Source organism: Podarcis filfolensis (assembly GCF_964270895.1).
Source record: "Podarcis filfolensis genome assembly, chromosome: 9".
Lineage (NCBI taxonomy): Eukaryota > Metazoa > Chordata > Lepidosauria > Squamata > Lacertidae > Podarcis > Podarcis filfolensis.
In genome coordinates, this window is record NC_139610.1 from 69,250,973 (window position 1) to 69,268,866 (window position 17,894).

The 17,894-nt window shown below is 44.2% G+C and overlaps 1 long non-coding RNA gene across 3 annotated transcripts in view; it reads left to right on the top strand.

Moving 5' to 3' along the window:
• LOC310742528 overlaps positions 1-7,369 on the top strand; it is a 48,471-nt gene extending 41,102 nt beyond the window's left edge. For 2 of the 3 annotated variants that reach the window (XR_014538512.1, XR_014538513.1), the window contains 2 exons: positions 4,545-4,708; positions 4,841-7,369. This is a non-coding gene — a long non-coding RNA (uncharacterized lncRNA). Of the gene's footprint in view, positions 1-2,671; positions 2,810-4,544; positions 4,709-4,840 lie in introns of those variants that run through there. The other variant, XR_014538514.1, reaches the window with a different exon arrangement.
• The last annotated feature ends 10,525 nt before the right edge of the window (positions 7,370-17,894 follow it).

Here is a 17,894-nt window from a genome sequence, read left to right on the forward strand (position 1 = left end):
GGAAGGCGTTGCGCGCCTTCCTGCTGCCCCCCATCCTCTGGGGCTGGCGATGGGGGAAGCGCTGCTTTCCCCACCGCCAGCCTCAAACCCGGGTTGGAGAGTAGCGGGAAGGCGTTGCACGCCTTCCTGCTGCCCCCCAATCTCTGGGGCTGGCGATGGGGGAAGCGCTGCTTTCCCCACCGCCAGCCTCAAAGAGCAGACTCTCCTGGCTTCAGCGGAAGCAACGCAAAGCCTCCGGAGCGCAGACTTCGGAGGCTTTGCCTTGCTATCGCTGAAGCCAGGGAGCCTGCATTCACTCCATAGGACGCACACACATTTCCCCTTCATTTTTGGAGGGGAAAAAGTGCGTCCTATAGAGCGAAAAATACGGTACTTTATAGATGATGCATTACCATCACCATCATCATTTAATGTTTAGAACCTGCGAGTTTCCCAGAAATTTTACTGCTCACAAGAAATAATAGCATAAGACTTGAACCAAATCAGAATGCCCACCTCCACTACTTTTTTTATTGAATGATGCCCTATGAGGAAGGAATTACATAAAGAGTGGGAAGATAGGGAGATGTTAGAGGAACCTTCGTGCCTTCAGAGGTGACAAACAGCTTTAAAAAATGCAAGGATTCCGGCCTCTGATCATTGTGAATGTCAGAAGCATATTCCTGTACACTCGGTTTACTTCAGATCAGAAAGCTATACCAGCTGCACCAATTAAGATGTACCAATTAAGAGCATCCCTTGATCCCTAGGTTAAGTCTGCACTTTGAATGCTAACATGGATTGTTTTCCTGTTGCTTGTTCTGAGAGGTGTAGTAGCAGAAGCAATGTCTCTTCTTATATTCTTGTGATTGGAAATGGAAAATTTGTGGAGAGTAGCATGTTGTAGCTCAAGATACCCAATGAGGTGTTCTCAAGGTGTTGTCAGACTACAACTCCCATCACCCCTGGCCATGCGTGTGGGGCAGATGAGACAAAACATCTAGAGGGAACCACACTAGAGGGAATAGGTTATCCCTGTTCTAGCCTACTGGTGCTAACATACTTTATTATCTGGTGTGACAGATCTCTTTGCTGCTTCCTTATTTGATCAGAGCTCTCTCTTGTTCTCTAGCATTTTCGTTGGCTACAATCCACAACAAAACTGTTCCTCCACAGTGCCACTTCTTGAAGGACTGTATGCCTGAGCATTCCTCTATGGAAACTTGAACACACACACACAAACCCCACACACGACAAAGTTATGCCTAGAAATCTAGTTGGAAGAAGGTGGAAGGCAGAAGAAATTAGCAGGATGGGAATGAGGTCAGGAGATGACAAGCGCTCATGATATTTGCCTCAGATTTCAGTTTTGTGTGCATGTGATTGAATTGTTCCTCAGACAAATAAACGTTCTGCTGTTAACCTTGGCTAATTGTCAGTGAATCCCACGCAAAAGACGTCTGAACACTTTTCTGTTTGTCTACACCTACTCAGTGCTGTTAGCATCGTTCGGCTGTGACACTCATACATCAGGGAGGAGGCTAGACTAGAAAACATCGTCCTGGCACCTCTCTCTTTCTCCTTCTCTATCTCCCTGTATATATACTTGCAAGAGTCAAAGTTGTCGCTGTAGAAAACTGAAGAGCTCTGGATTGTTTTCATTATAGCACAGCAGCGGAGGAGTTTCTTTGAAAAAAAAGTTAAGAGCTTAAGTTAAGTTTAAAAACCCCCAAATGAAAAAATCTGATGTTGCTCTGCTTTAACAACAAAAAACAGCCCAACCCAGGGCTGTCACATGGATGATGGAGCAAGCTTGTTTTCTGCTGCTTCAGAGGGTAGGACCTGAACCAATGGATTCAAATTTCCAGAAAGGAGATTCTGACTAAACATTAGGAAGAAGTTCCTGGCCGTAAGAGCTGTTTGACATTGGAAAGGTCTAGCTTGGAAAGTGGTGGACTCTTCATCATGGGAGCTTTTAAAACAGAGATCAGGTGGCCATCTGTCAGGGATTCTTTAGTTGTGATTCCTGCGTTGCAGGACGTTGGACTAGATTACCCTTGGGGTACCTTCCAACTATGATTCTATAATTCTTTAGAACTCCACAGGGAGCATTTCAGGATGTTGTAAGGCCTGGCAGAGACCTGTAAAGACATACTGGAATGCCTGCAAGAATATGGAACACACAAACACTCCCACTGTGAAGCTGCAACATTTTCTTTTTTAAATGTACAAATGAGAATTCACACCACTTGGCCACCTCTTAATTATTTTAAGGTAAGAAAGAGATGAAACTCACATTCCCTTTCCATAAAGGATTACGGAGGAACATGAAATCTCTTTACTTCCCCCACCAAAAGCCTTGCCTTATAAAAATTAAAACATGGCATGCTTAATCCACTCTGGAAGGTCTTCTGTGCTGATAAATTTCATGCACTTTGGCCAAAATGGGGGGGGGGGTTTACAGATTTATTTATTTTTTAATTACCCATTATAGTGAATGAGGGAAGGCAGATCTTCATTTTATAGAGTGGCTTGGAACCTGAAATGCATATCCAAGTGGAGAGGAGACAGTAACTCAGAGACGTATAACATCCCCCCCCCCCATAAAAATATACAGATAAAGTGGTACCTTGGTTTTCAAATGCCTCCTTTCTGAACATTTCAGAACTCAAACATTGTAAACGCAGAACACGCCTCAGAAGTCGAACAGGAAACACAACTTCCACTGAATGCAAAACCCTAAAGCCTAGCTGTCGGCTACTGAGTTTCAGTTTTTGAACGTTTCAGAACTTGAACAGTCTTCCAGAATGGATTACGTTTGAAAACTGAGGTACCACTGTATAAGGTGACTTTATGGATAGAAGCAAGCCTGAAAAATCCCTTCTTTGTACTGATGCCCTGCTATGAAGCTTGGCATGCCAATATGGGCTGATGATGCCATCAATCCTTATCCATGCTTGGCCTTTATGTTGGCTAGGCCACCCCATGAAAGATGGGAGGGCATTGGGGTGGTCATTTACACTTTGCCAAATCAGTGAGAGGGAATGCCAACACCAAAGGAAGAGGGTACAGATTTCCAAATCATTGTGCATGTTGATTTAGATGGTGGATAGATGATAGATGATAGATGATACATGATACATGATAGATGATAGATGATTGATAGATGATAGATGATAGATGATAGATGATAGATGATAGATGATAGATAGATAGATAATGATGATGATAGATAGATGATAGATAGATAGATGATAGAAAGACAGATAGATAGATAGATGATAGATGAAGAAGAGTTTGGATTTGATAGCCCACTTTATTACTACCCGAAGGAGTTTCAAAGCGGCTAACATTCTCCTTTCCCTTCCTCCCCCACAACAAACACTCTGTGAGGTGAGTGGGGCTGAGAGACTTCAAAGAAGTGTGACTAGCCCAAGGTCACCCAGCAGCTGTATGTGGAGGAGCGGAGACGCGAACCCGGTTCCCCAGATTAGGAGTCCACCACTCTTAACCACTACACCACACTGGCTCTATCTATCTATCTATCTAGATAGATAGATGGATAGATAGATGACAGATGGATAGATAGATGATGATAGATAGATAGATAGATATACAAAAATAATTGTTGTGGAGCGCAGTGACCTGTGTGGCTGCTCAGTCTGCTGTCCAGGAGTTGAGTGCTGATGAGCAACTTCCAAGGCCCCCCAACCTCTTTAATCTTGGTTTCGATTGGGCAGCCCTCCAAACAGGACTGTGCCCTTCAAATGAAGCACAGTCCTCTGTAAAGCAGGACACATGGACACCTTGGAGTGCATCCTTTTCTTCACAAAATGGCTGGATTCTAGATTATGCTCAATAGTAAAGGGTGGTGGTGGTGGTGGTCCAGAAATAATCTAGAATTGCAAGGATTTTTTCTAAATTACAAGGGGTAGCAATTAGCAGGGGTCAGGTGTGTTTCTTGATCAGAAGCACATTTTACTACTGATTTTTTGAGGGTGAACACCTTTAGCTCTTGTGCTCCCTAAACCTTTCCTTTCATTATTCTGCTCCATGCACAGACCCTTGTGTAGGCTCTCTTCACCAGCATAGATTTCAGTTGCCACTGTTTGACTAATCTGCACAGAACTGCACACTCTGGCAACATACCTCAGCTGCAAAAAAACCCCTAAAACCCTACATTTTTAAAAAAGATGGAGAGGGCCCATAGTTCATTGCCGAGGCATTTGCTTCCCAAGCACTACATTTGAGGTTCGATCCCTAGTACCTTCTCTTAAAAGAGGCAGCGGGTGATGGAAGAGACCCTAGAGAAGCACTATCCACAAGTGTAGATGGCATTGGTCAGGATGGATCAATACACCAGCTTAGGATGTTCAAACAGTTAACAGGGGGGGGGGGAGTTAACTGTGTTATACAGTCCTTTAAACAAAAAAGATTTTATGAAAACTATAAGAGGGGAAAGAGGAGAGAGAAAATATTCATGCTTGATTGATCGACTTTGTGTCTACAGCACAATAACCTCCTACAAGGATCAGCTAAACCGATATTCTCTTCTTATCCCACAGCTATTGAAAAGGACTTGAAAGAAAACACCCACCCAGCCCCTCCTTCCCCCTACCTGATTTGATTAATGAAGTCATTAAAAGAGATGCACAAAGACTGCCGAACGAGCCCTGCATTTCTATGTCGGGACAGAGCAGCTTGAGCGTATATAAAAGCTGTTATAGAAGTGAGTGCACTTATTAAATCTTCCAACAGATTTTCCTCTAGTCATTATCATGGAAGAGACTCCAACCCGCATGCCAAGAATCACAGATGATCTACGATTATGTAGACAAATCTCTCTCTCTCTCTCTCACAGGAACGCGGAAGCAAGGAAACACTTCCTTGACCAACCGTGTGACATTTTTTGAAGTGGAGCTCAGGTTGTCCCCTAAACACCACCCACATCACATATCACATCTGCCTGATCATTGCAGATACAACTGTAGGGGAACATCTATGAAGCCTATTTGTCAGTGGCTAGGAAGCTGAAAGAGAAGGAGAAATGATTGGCTCACTGGATGAAGACAAAATTGAATCAAGTGGCCTACAAAGAAGGTCCTATCCTGCATCATTGCACAGTGAGCTACCGTCACTGGTGGGACAATGAAAAGCCACCACCAAGATCATCACAGGATCTTGGGGGGGGGGGGGAGAGTTCCATCAAGTACTTGGGTGGGTCCAAAGTCACCCAGGGCTTTATACCTAACATTAATATGTTTTAATTGAGCCCTGTAATATAGAGGCAGACAACACAAAATCCCAGTGTAAGTCTTAAATGGCAGGTGCCTCAAGTAGCCCTCTAGCCGCTGCATCCTACACTACAATTGCTGCTGTTGCAGGGCCATCAAGGACAACCCTATGCAGAACACATTACCACCCATCAATAGTGCCTCCAACTTGTTTGGATTCAGTTTATTGGACCACATCCAACCCATTACAGCCTCCAGACGCAAGTTCAGCACTGGCTACTTGTGGTTCAGATGGTATGGATGGTGTACACCTGTTTGTCATCCACATATTGAAGATATGGATACCTCTCACAGTGAGTTGGAGACATTGCAAGAGGATGCTATGTGGAGCTCTGGTTGCATCCTGTTACCCAGCCCTTTGCCCAGGGGAGATATGATAGCCATCTTCAAATATCTCAAAGGCTGTCACATGGAAGAGGGAACAAGCTTGTTTTCTCCTGCTCTAGAGGGTAGGACTCAAACCGATGACTTCAAGTGACAAGAAAGGAGACTCTGACTAAACATCAGGATGAACTTTCTGACAGTAAGAGCTGTTTGACAATGGTGTGGCGGTCTCCTTCCATGGAGGTTTTTAAGCAAAGGTTGGATGGTCATGTGTCATGGACGTTTTAGCTGAGATTCCTGCATTGCAAGAGGTTGGACTTGATGACCTTGGGATCCCAACTCTACAATTCTGTGATTATATGATATGAAGAGGCAAAGATCCCCCAGTGTAGAGCCTCTTCCTCTGGGGAAAGGCCATAGCTCAGCAGAAGAGCACCTTTATTGCAGGCAGAAGGTCCCATGCTCAATCCCCAGCTTCAAATAAGGGAAAACCACGTCCTGTTGGTGCAGGCAGTACTGAGCTGAGAGTGACCAGTGGTCTGTCTTGATAGAAAGCAGCTTCCTATTTTCCTGTTTTTCCTTGCCTTGACAGCCATATAAATTATGGTGAATGCAGACAAAAGAACAGAACAAGCCAATGCTCTTGACTGATGCTTTCTTACACAAAAAGCTGCTGTAGACCAATTGTCTGTGTCCACTGCTAGCCAGTTCTACACCAAGCCCTGAAGGAATCCTTTAACTGAAGTCACTCTCTGCTTTTTCTTAATTAGTTTCATTTCAGCCTTCATCCCTAGGCTCCTTGTTTGCAGAGATTTCTTCAGATAGTCTCCTGCAAGATTCATGTCTTGAGACTTCAGAGCAGCTTGCTGTGAATCTGGATGAGCATATTTTGTAACAGCCAGGCAGGATAATAAACTCTTCACTTGTATTACTATTTAATTTATATACCGCTTATACACCAAGCTGGCTTCCAAGCAGCTTAAAGGTATTAAAAAATCAATTATAAAATGGGGACATAATTTAAATACACAATTAACAATCTGATTAGGACATCAAAACATTCTTAAGTAAAGTATTCAATACAAAGCCAGCTAAAAAGCATGACAATTGAAATTGTTAAAAACAAACAGAACAAGAAAATCAGAAGTTCAAATACAGGGGAATGCTTACCTAAACATGTGCATGTTCAGGAGCCAGCGGTATGCCAATACTGATGTAAACTCTCATATTTCAGCAGAGAGGGTGTTCCACAGAGCTGGTGAAAAAGCTCGTCTCTGCATTGAGCACCTATCCTCTCAAGTGCTTTAACCCAAAGGGGGTATTAGAGACTAATGTTTGCAGATTTGCAGATTTGCAAAGACAATCACTGATGTCATGATCCTAGAGTACAGCAACGCCCATAACTGGACAGTGCAATGCCACCAGCTGAGAAACCAAACTGGGTTCCTGGCTCTGATCCTGATGAGGATGATCACAGAACTAGTGAAGATGAGACTGGCAGGCAGGATTCCACTGAACCAGATCTCACAGCACCAGGGCACTGGAACTGGAGCCAAGATGCTTCTGGGTGCCTTCCTCTGGGCCTTAGGAACTGAATGCCTCCCACAGTTCCTTGCCAGTTCAACGGGGGAAAGAGTGTACTGGGTAGGAGGCCATTGAGGGCAGTAGAAGTGCTGTCTTCAGGCCAGAGGGTTGGCTTTTTAAGATGTTTTAGTTCTCCAGTAGGATGTGGGGCATAGGAGACACAGACTGAATGCAGAGGCTTTAAAAGGCTTCAATTCTCATCCACCCCTAGTTGGAGCAAGTTGCTCACTTGGAGCTCTCCTTGGTGCTGAACAAGACCAAAGGCCCATTAAATCCAGCAACCTGTTATCACAGTGGCCAACCAGATATTCTAATCTAGAGATATCTGGTTCTCTGTGGCAGCTCCTAAGTTGCAACCCCTCCTCTCAGGGTTACATTTTGCAACTTCACTATACCTTTTTGGGTGAATGTGGAAGATTCACCTTTTTACCCTGGCCTTTGACACGTGAGATGTATATTTTTTTAGGAACCACTCTATTTTTGTGATTGTAAGTTGTTTTAAATGGCTTTTGATGTTGTAAATTGCCCTGGGACCTGCTGGTGAAGGGCAGGTATTGAATAAAAGTTATAATAACAAATTGCACAGTAGGAATATATTGTTCATGTTGAAACCTCCCTTTACAACATGGCTGGAGAAACGAAGGGTGGAATAAGTGATTTGGTACACAAATTTATATCTTTATTTAGGTTGATTTGGGCCTTTCTGGGGGACATTAGCCTTCAATTCACAGCCCCAGAGTGAGTTTCCTCAATAGCACCAATCCTTGATAATGGAATCAGGAGGGGTCCTAGCCTAGCCTTTCTCTCCCCATGCCTGCCACCTAAAGAGATGAATGGTGCTAATGAGAAGAATCTGGCTGGCTTTTTAGCCTGGAGTGTGATTCTGGATCAAGGCAAAGAACTCTACAAAACCAGGGAAAGGAGGAATGGTAGAATAAATTGTGAATCTTCCATGCCCACCACCCATGGCTTTCTCTGCGCTTACTAAGTCAGATAATTATACAAGGTAGAGTTTCAAGAGAAAACACTTTTCACTGAAAAGGAATGACTAATGTTTTGGGTTACATGCAAAAAGTTAGATGTGGAGGAAGCAACACCCCACCTTACAAAAAATAAATAAATCGTAAATGCATTGGAGGCTGATCCACTAAGGTGAATGGGGCACTGCCCCACTGAACTCACTCAGCCCCTCTCTTCCTTTCTCCTTCCTTATAAGTGTTCCAGGGGTGGCTCTTCCCAACAGTTTCCTCCTTAGTCTCAGTGTTGTTGTGCTGGTCCCGGGGGGAGGTTACCGTGAGGCGTGGTCAGAGTCCGGTCCTGGGTCAAGGGTCTGGAGACTGTCCACAAAGGGTGAAGCGGCGTCCGAAGCGAGAAGCCGGGCTTGGTTGGGAACTCTGGAAGAACAGGTTTGGGTGCTGGCAGAAACAGGTTTCCAACGACGTTGCTCCCGCAACCTGGGACTGGGCTGACTGGCCTTTATCTCCTCTGAGGCCAGGGGCGGTCCTGGCCCACAGGTGACTCACCTCTCCTGGCCTTAAGGCGAGCACTCCTCCTGGGAGAAACCAGTTCCCTCCGCCTCTCTGCCCTGAGCCTCTGCAGCTCAGGAGAGGCTGGAGGGTTACTGGACCCAGGGGCAGCTTCACCTTCCCCTGACAGGGCTGGGAGAGGCGCACCGGCAGGCAATGGGTCCTCAATCACCTCCGGAGCCAGAGTGGATACAACTGGTGTCTGCTCCTGAGGATCCGGCACAGGTGCAGGCCCTTCAGATTCAAGCCCCTGCCCCGGCTCAGCCGGCCCTGGAGGCGGGGACTCGTGTGCAGGCTGGGACTCCTCAGGTTCAGCTTCTGAATCAGACCCCCAGGCCATCACAGTTGTCCTTGTAGACCTCTGCAGAGAAGAGGATGTGGACCAAACCAGCTCTCTGTGTTATTGCCTCCCACCCCGCCTACTGCGTGGATTCTCTGCCTCCCACACCACCAGTCTTGGCGGCCCCCAGCCACCACTGGTTATATATTATATTTAGCAGCAAAAATATTGCTTGTATTCTACCACAAACATGTAGCATTAGGTGTAGGTCTAGAAATAATAGCAAATGTATGAACAAGTTCAATAATGGGTCTTGCTAGGGGTTGGAAAGGGAATGGTGCTCTTGCTCCAGCAGACACCACGACCCTCTAGGTTGGAGTCAATAACACTTCTGAATTCCAGCTGTGTGGAAGGCACAGGAGGAGAGAGTGTTTTTGTGCTGTGGTCCTGTTTGCATGTCCCCATAGGCATCTGGCCTGGCATTGTGAGAACAAGTTCTGGATTTGATGGGCTTGATCCAGAAAGTTCTTCTTATGTTCTTATGAATAGTTTGAGAAAACATGTGCCACAGTAAAGTTGGCATATCACAAAACATATCAAATACCTGAATATGAAAAAGATGCTCACTTTTTGCAATGTTCTGAAGTGACGAATGTCAGGAGATTATTGGCATCTGTCTGTCTCAGGAGACAATGGAGTAGAGAGCTTTTGGAAGTGAGGTCCAGCTGTTGGATGGTTGCAGCACCCTTCTGTGGCTATAAAGACATGGAGAGACATGTTTTGTTGCAGCTGGAGCAGATGAAGGTGTCCAGTTGTGCTGCTGCAGATGCACCATGGCATTTCTTCTCTCTGCACTCAATGTTCAAACATTTAGAGTATTTGCTTTATTAAGATAAGCAGAATATCAATTATCAATGCTATTTATTCTTATTCTTATACAGAAATTGTCTTTATCTTATTGTGAACTTTGCAAAAGAAATTTTAGAAAAATGATGGAATAGATATTCAAGAAGCTTTGCTGCTGGATAAATGCCTTGCTCATCTTCATCAATTAGATTATTACAATTATCATTCTTATCATCATTTTCATGATAAAGTCATTTGATTTTATAATTTATCATCATACCCATGAGGGCAGCTAAATCGTGTTTTCATGCCATTTACAAATTTAAAATTAAAGGCTGTAAAAGCTTTCCCTTAATTAGATCAAATATAGAGCTGCAGATCAAACGTCTCCAAATTAATAATAATTACAAGGCTTTGCTCAAACATAAAAGGCAACAACTCAGGCGAGCCATTTTGAAATACCATCGTGAAATCTCTGTGGTGGGCTGTACTGTTTAATTCTGCACATCCTTATGAACTGCAAGGTAAGTTTCAACTGCATGTGGGGTTTAGTGACAATTCCATATCAATGCTATTCCTAGAGCATCATTCACACGTTCCTAACCCAACCTACAGATGTCCACACAATACTTAGGGCGATATTGTTGGTCCAGCTTTCCTTGGCAACCCATGCTGGTGAAAAGAAATTAATATGCCATAAAGACTGGGGTTGGAAGGTGCAAGAAGCTGGCTAACATTTCAATGCCTTCATCAAACTATTTGCATGATGTGGGTGAAATTAATTTGACGTGAGGGATCAGAGGCTGGTCCATCTTCTGCTTCACTGTTGGACATCTGCTTGGTTCTGCTCTGAGAGTTCATCCAGATGACCTGTTCTCCAAGCATTCATTGTGACTCACTTGTACAAAACTTATGATGCCTGGCCTCTATTGAGCATTCATTCTGATGTGTTTATGGGGCAGTTATACAACCATTACTATTTATCCTGATTTGCTTGCCGGGTGCATACAAGCCTTCTCATTCATCAACGCTTTTCAATACCCTTTTCTCATCAAATTCATAACTATAAAAAACCATCTATTTCTTTATTTTTTAAAAAACTGAGTTTGTTGCTAGGGTGACAGAGCTCTTCAATTAATTTTTCATTGTGCACAACTAAATTTCCAGCAAGTACTTGAATTTGGGAACAAGAGTCAGATTTTGTTCAGCAGGTAAAGGAGGTAAACAAAATTGAAGGGGGAGGGCATAAAACTCCCAGAGGTGCTGCTACCAGATAAACCTGTGTGGCCAGTGCCTCTCCAGCCCAAGAATGTGGCACAACCATCCTCTGACTCTGAGGACTGCCTGGGCAGCCCTGAACATCCTCTGCTCCTAGAGAAGGTTGGACCTCTGTAAGTAGAGCAGCATCTGTTAATAATTAGGCTGCACCTGGTGATACTTCTATAAAAGGGCTCAGTTTCAGCTAGTTCACTCCTGGAGCAACCTTTGAGCTGTGTGTTTCCCAGAGCCTTGTATGCAGCCTGAACCTTGTCCTACCCTGCCTTGTGTCCAACTTGAACATCACAGAACAGTATAAGAAGAACCTCTTGGATCAGGTAAATGGCCCAGCTAGTCTAGCATCTTGTTATCACAGTAGTCAACCTGATGCCTGCGGGAAACCCCACAATCAGGATCCAAGTAAGACTTGGGTGACTAGACAGATTCACAGATTAGACAGATTCATGGAGGACAAGGCTATCAATGGCTACTAATCATGGCAGATATGTTCTGCCTCCACTGTCGGAGGCAGTATGCCTCTGAATACCAGCTCCTGGGAATGACAGGTTGGGAGAGGGCTGTTGTGCTGATGTTCTACTCATTGAGCTCCTGTAGCCTTCTGGTTGGCCACCATGAAAATGGAAGCCTGATGAGGAACAGTTGAAGGAGCTGGGTATGTTTAGCTGGGAAAAGAGGATACTGAGAGGAGATATAATAGCCACCTTCATATACAGTGGTACCTAGGGTTAAGAACTTAATTCGTTCTGGAGGTCCGTTCATAACCTGAAACTGTTCTTAACCTGAAGCACCACTTTAGCTAATGGGGCCTCTCACTGCTGCTGCGCTGCTGCTGCGCAATTTCTGTTCTCATCCTGAAGCAAAGTACTTAACCCGAGGTACTATTTCTGGGTTAGCGGAGTCTGTAACCTGAAGCATCTGTAACCCGAGGTACCACTGTATCTGAAGGGCTGTCACATGGAGGATGGAGCAATCTTGTTTCCTCCTGATCTGGAAAGTAGGACCCAAATCAATGGCTTCAAGTTATAGGAAAAGAGATTCTGATTAGGCATACGGAAAAACATTCTGACAGTAAGAACTGTTCGACAGTGGAACAGTCTCCCTTGGGAGATTGTGGACTCTCATTCACTGGAAGTTTTAAAGCAGAGGTTGGGTGGCCATCTGTCATGGATGCTATAGCTGAAATTCCTGCATTGCAGGGAGTTGAACTAGATGACCTTTGGGGTCTCTTTTAACTCTTAAGATTCTATGATCCTATGACTGGGAGGGCAGGTTATCTTGGTAGTTCCACCACCCTCAGAAGTGAAGCGAATCATGGCCTGGGAGAGGGCTTTCTCTATGGTAGCCCTAAATTGTGGAACTCCATCTCCACAGAGGTGGGTCTACCATCTTTATCGTATAGCCATGTGAAACGCCCTCTCACTGCATATCAGACAGGCTCTGCCCAAACTGTTTTTTCAGTGTTTGTTGAAGACCTTCCTTTTCCAACAAGCTGTTTAAGTGGAGATCTTTATCGAAGGAAGCATCTGTCTTGGATCCGAGATGGTTTTTGCATATGGAATTGTATTTATGTTTGGAATCGTTTTGGATTGTATTTATATATGGAACTGTTTCTAATTGTTGTTTATTGATGGCTTTCCCACGGAATTGCTTGGAGATATTTTATGGCAAGTGATTCATAGTGGAATTACATACTTTAAAAAAATGTGTTTGGGAATGGGAGGTGGGAGATGGCTTCATACTCACCTCAGCAGAGCGGGTGGCTGAAGCAAGCAGGAAGAAAATGCATTACAGAATCTGTGATACAGAAGAACTGCATTCAGGTCTTTCTAGCCGCCAGTGAATTCTAAGGAACAATCTCCCCACCTTTGTCACTCTCCCCTGCCCTGCTTCCTTCTTCCAGGAGTACGGTGAGATCCAGGATATTTAACATTCTCAACCCACATGTCAATCTTTGTAAACAGGGTATCATGTGTTGGCTGTTGGGTGCATTATTCCCAGCATTCCAAGAGTTTATATCCCTAGAATGCAGTGGTTGACTCACAGAATTGCCATTCTCTGATGCTGCTCTACATCTTCATTGTCTTGCATACGGAGCAGCAAATTGGTCCCCAATAGATGGTGCATCAGGCATTACAGGGAGAGATGGAAGGGAGCCATATTTGCTTTGAACATAAAAAATGTATTTCTGGGTTGGAGTGCCTTGTGCTGGCAGCCACAATCCGGCAGTGCTCTTTTCAGTTCCCATCTGGAAGCAAGGGGTGAACAAGCAGCCAGGATTTCAATCTGCAGTTGGTGGAAGGCAGAACAGTCACTTGGCAAAGCACTTGTCAGCCAATGAAGTTGCAATGCTACTTGATAGATGTAGATGCTGGAATGCAATTATGGAACCCCCCCCCCCTTAAGATTAAATTTTAAAAAAAATATTATTTATTTATTATTTTAATATGTATAGACCACACTTCCTTAAAACAACAGCAACAACAACACCCTTTTGCAATTTGGGAGATTTTGCTGATGTCATGGGTTGGCTGAGTTCAGCACAATGCAGATGGAGGATTGGCCGAGGACCTAGGGGAGGGCTCCAGTGGGATGTGGGGGCCTCTGTCAGGAGTGGGGAATTCTGTTACTGAAGATCCTGGCATTGGGGCTGGGAGCTCCCTCCATCCCTGTGAGGAGAGCCATCTCCATCACTCCCTCCATCTCCAGGGTTGTCAGAGCCTCTCTCTGGCACTTCCACCATGTTTGTTGTACTGCCTAGCCCAGCACTGTCAGTTCCTGTTCACTCAGAAGGGGATGTTTCACCAGTCCTGGCCACCTCTCAGGTTACAGAGATTTCTCCTCCGTCATTTAGGTCCAGGAGGAGTCCAAAAAGAAGGGAACAGAGGGTTGCTCCTACTGGATGTAGTAAGAGACTGCAGAAATGGTTAGTGCCCTAAGATGAGCCTACCTGATTCCTATATATAGGATAGCAAAGGGGTGTGGCAGTGTTGAATCAATGTCTAAAGCTTTGACAGTTAGAGCACCTGCCACGGTTGCAGCAGTATTTAGAATTAACCATGCAAATTGCCTGAAGTATCATCAATTTGCATATGTACTGCTGTAATCTAAACATTAACATCTTTGGAAATAATTCTTCCTCAATTATTTGTTCTTCAGCAACTAGGAGCTAGGACAGCCATGCTGCTATCGCCAATGAAAGACCTTCAGTCCACCAATGTCCCTCCTCCAGAAGTCCCCCTGAATCAGTTGTAAGTAAGAAGGCAGGCCGGTGGGAGGGGATTTAAAGGCAGGCAGACAGACATACAGACACATCTGCACACCCAGACAGGTACATGCACTCTTGAAAGAGGATGCATACAAGTCAGCAACTGCACACAAACACATGTTGAGAGAGAGGGGGCAGAGAGGGAGAGTATAGCATGGTGGCTAATGAGACAGGGCTGGGAATCAGGATTCCTCTGGTTCAAATCTCACCTCTGTCCTGAACTAACTAATTAGTCTAAACCAGGCATGGCCAAACTTGGCCCTCCAGATTTTTGGGACTACAAATCCCATCATCCCTGACCACTGGTCCTGTTAGCTAGAGATGATGGGAGTTGTAGTCCCAAAACATCTGGAGGGCCAAGTCCGGCCGTGCCTGGTCTAAACAAAACCAGTGTCTCAGCTTCAGTCCCCTTCCCCCTTCTGTGAAGTGGGCAGTGTTTTTTCTTTTTGGTAAAAAGTGAGGTGCCAGTACACATTTCTTGACTGAAGTGGTGTGGCTGCCAGCACAAAATGGTTGTCATGGACAACAAACAAAAAGAGAGAGGAGAAGATGGTTAATCAAAGTGGTGAGAACTGTCACACACTAAAAGCATTGCATGTGGGGGATGACTTGCCTCACTTGAAAGTGGTATACAAATCTTCTGAATTCTATGAGGAAGATGACTGGCAAACCTTAAGCAACAGTAGCAGTATAACAGGGAGATGTACTGAGCCTTCATAAACCATCCTGTGTGGCCGGTGAATCCACACCCAGCTTGGTGGGCCGTACGTTGATTCATCCTCCTTAACTGAAGCACCCCTTAGCATGCAGCATTAGAAACTGACAGAAGACTGTGGCCTGTATTCAAATATTGGCTACGAAATGCTCGGCTGTAGCAGGATAAAATCAGACAAGTTTTGCTTTCAGGTTACCCGCACACAGTTTCTAGATGACCTTAAGAAAGTAATCTCCTCTGAATGAACACCTGAGAACTTATTAATGGCAGGAGATGGTTTCAGAAGACAAGGTTTTATTACCTTTACAGAAGCTAATGCCTCTTCAATTTATTCGCCTCTGCTATCCCAATATTATCAGATTAAACACACACACACAAGTGGAAGCAAATACTTTGTGAACAACTTCTCTCACAGCCCTGACTGGGGAGGAGCATGAAATAAGAATATCAGTCTCATCTTTCGCTGGAATACACAGAATCCTGTTCTCTGTGAGCATCCACTGCGATGGAATTCAGGTGATCTCCTGGAAACCCAGTGGGGAAACCATTATATGTTGGAATGCATATGTGTTGCATTCACACAGCAGTTTATTCAGTTTCCTCAACATTTTCATAACTCTTAATTTCTGCATTACATCTGAGCTTTCACGTGAAGAAAAATAAATTCCAGGAAACTAATATTTAGTGCTCATTTGCAGCCCTGGTAAGCTGGAAAATTGTGGGGGTAAAATGGTGGAATTTGGGGTGGTATAACAGAGTACAGTTATTTCTTGCTGTTACCATGGGGGAAGAGAAGAATGCATGTGTGGAAAGGGTGGTGGACATTGTGCAACATTGTCCAACGACATCTGATGTTAATGGAATTTAGCATGACATGCTGGTATATCGGTCAAAAAGTCACAGTTCCACAATGCAACAGATACTACAGTGTGAAAGGAATGCTAGAAAACATGGAAGAAGCACTAGCATTATAATTTATTTATTTCATTTATATTTCATTTTTTATATATATACTGCCCTATACCTGGAGGTCTCAGGGCGGTTCACAGAATAAAATCAAAACACAAAACCACACTGCTTTATTTTCCAAAAAGCCCTCCAAGCGGTTTACAAAAAGATAAAACAATAAAATCGAGACAAAATTACAACCATATTTTAAAATATACAAGTTAAAATACTGAAACAGATTAAAATTATTTCAACTTTCTAAGTATATGGGTAGACTTGTCTTTAAAACATACCTGAAGGAGCATCTCCACCCCCATCGTTCTGCCCGGACACTGAGGTCCAGCACCGAGGGCCTTCTGGCGGTTCCCTCACTGAGAGAAGCCAAGTTACAGGGAACTAGGCAGAGGGCCTTCTCGGTGGTGGCACCCGCCCTGTGGAACACCCTCCCACCAGATGTCAAAGAGAAGAACAACTACTTGACATTTAGAAGACATCTGAAGGCAGCCCTGTTTAGGGAAGTTCTTAATGTGTGACATTTTAATGTATTTTTAATCTTCATTGGAAGCTGCCCAGAGTGGCTAGGGAAACCCAGCCAGATGGGTGTGATACAAATAAATTATTATTATTATATAATATTATATAATAATAATAATAATAATAATAATAATAATAATAATAATAATTAAAAGAATGCTTTTTGCAGGCACCGGAAATAGTACAGTGAAGGCACTTCCTTGATATCAAGAGGCAGGGAGCTCCAAAGTGCAGGTGCTGCCACACATAACCAGGAAAACTAACACAACATTCCCCACCATGGGATGCACCCACATTCTCATTCCTGTTAGTCATTGTGCTGGAGCATTCTGCATCAATTGCCATTCCTGAAACAAATGCAATAGACAGCCCCACTTCCAGTTGGCTATGTGGAAAGGAGAGAAAGCACCAGCCTGTCCTTTACCTGAAGCAATAAAATGTCTTGATTACAGGATGTTGAGAAGTTCAGCACAGGGGTGCTCTTTTGCACGGCAGCTCCATGCATCTCATCACAGGCTTAGCGGAAGTTCTCGAAATGTGAACCGCTGAGGCTTATATTGGAACTATCGAGCCTCTGCAAAATAAGCCCATTAGAAATGGCTTCTGCTGTACTTGTAGGTTAAGCTTCCACTGATCAATAACATAAGGAAGGGGGTAAAAGGATTGCAAACTGTTTGCTCCCTGCTCCCACCATTAATCCTTTTATTTATCCAAGTTTGGGGATTGCAAGGTTCAGTGTAAAATACAAAGGAACGGCTTCAGAGACTGGCAGGTGTACCAACCCAATACTTTAATTCATCCTTTTATTCCTAAGAGGGCAACCCCTGTGACAGGAACAGTCTCTTAGGAGAGTGTGCAGAAAGGCCAGACAAGCTCACTTTCATCTGGCTTCTTCTGCATGCTGCTGAGGATATAATGAGTTCCAGTTAACCACCTGCTACAGGGATCTGTCCAGAGTCCTGAAAGACTTGATGCAGCTTATCAAGACCATTTCATTCCATTAAGTGTTAGGGGTGTGCAGAGACCACAAGATTCACCTTGTATACTGTATGTAGCATTTGGAAACTGCCCATTCCAATTTGGGTCCAGTTCCAATCACTCCAGTTTGGTTTGTCACTCCAATTTCAATCCAACTCCAATCTCTTAAATTCTAAACTCTGTTCCCCTCCTCACTGACTATAATGGGGAGGATCTAAAAATGACTATAACTTCCCGCCACTTTTTCATAAGTGGTTAAATTTGCAGGTAAAGGATCTACACAGTGAACCTTTAAATTATATTTTAAAACACGGGTGTCAAACACAAGGCCCGTGGGCCGAAT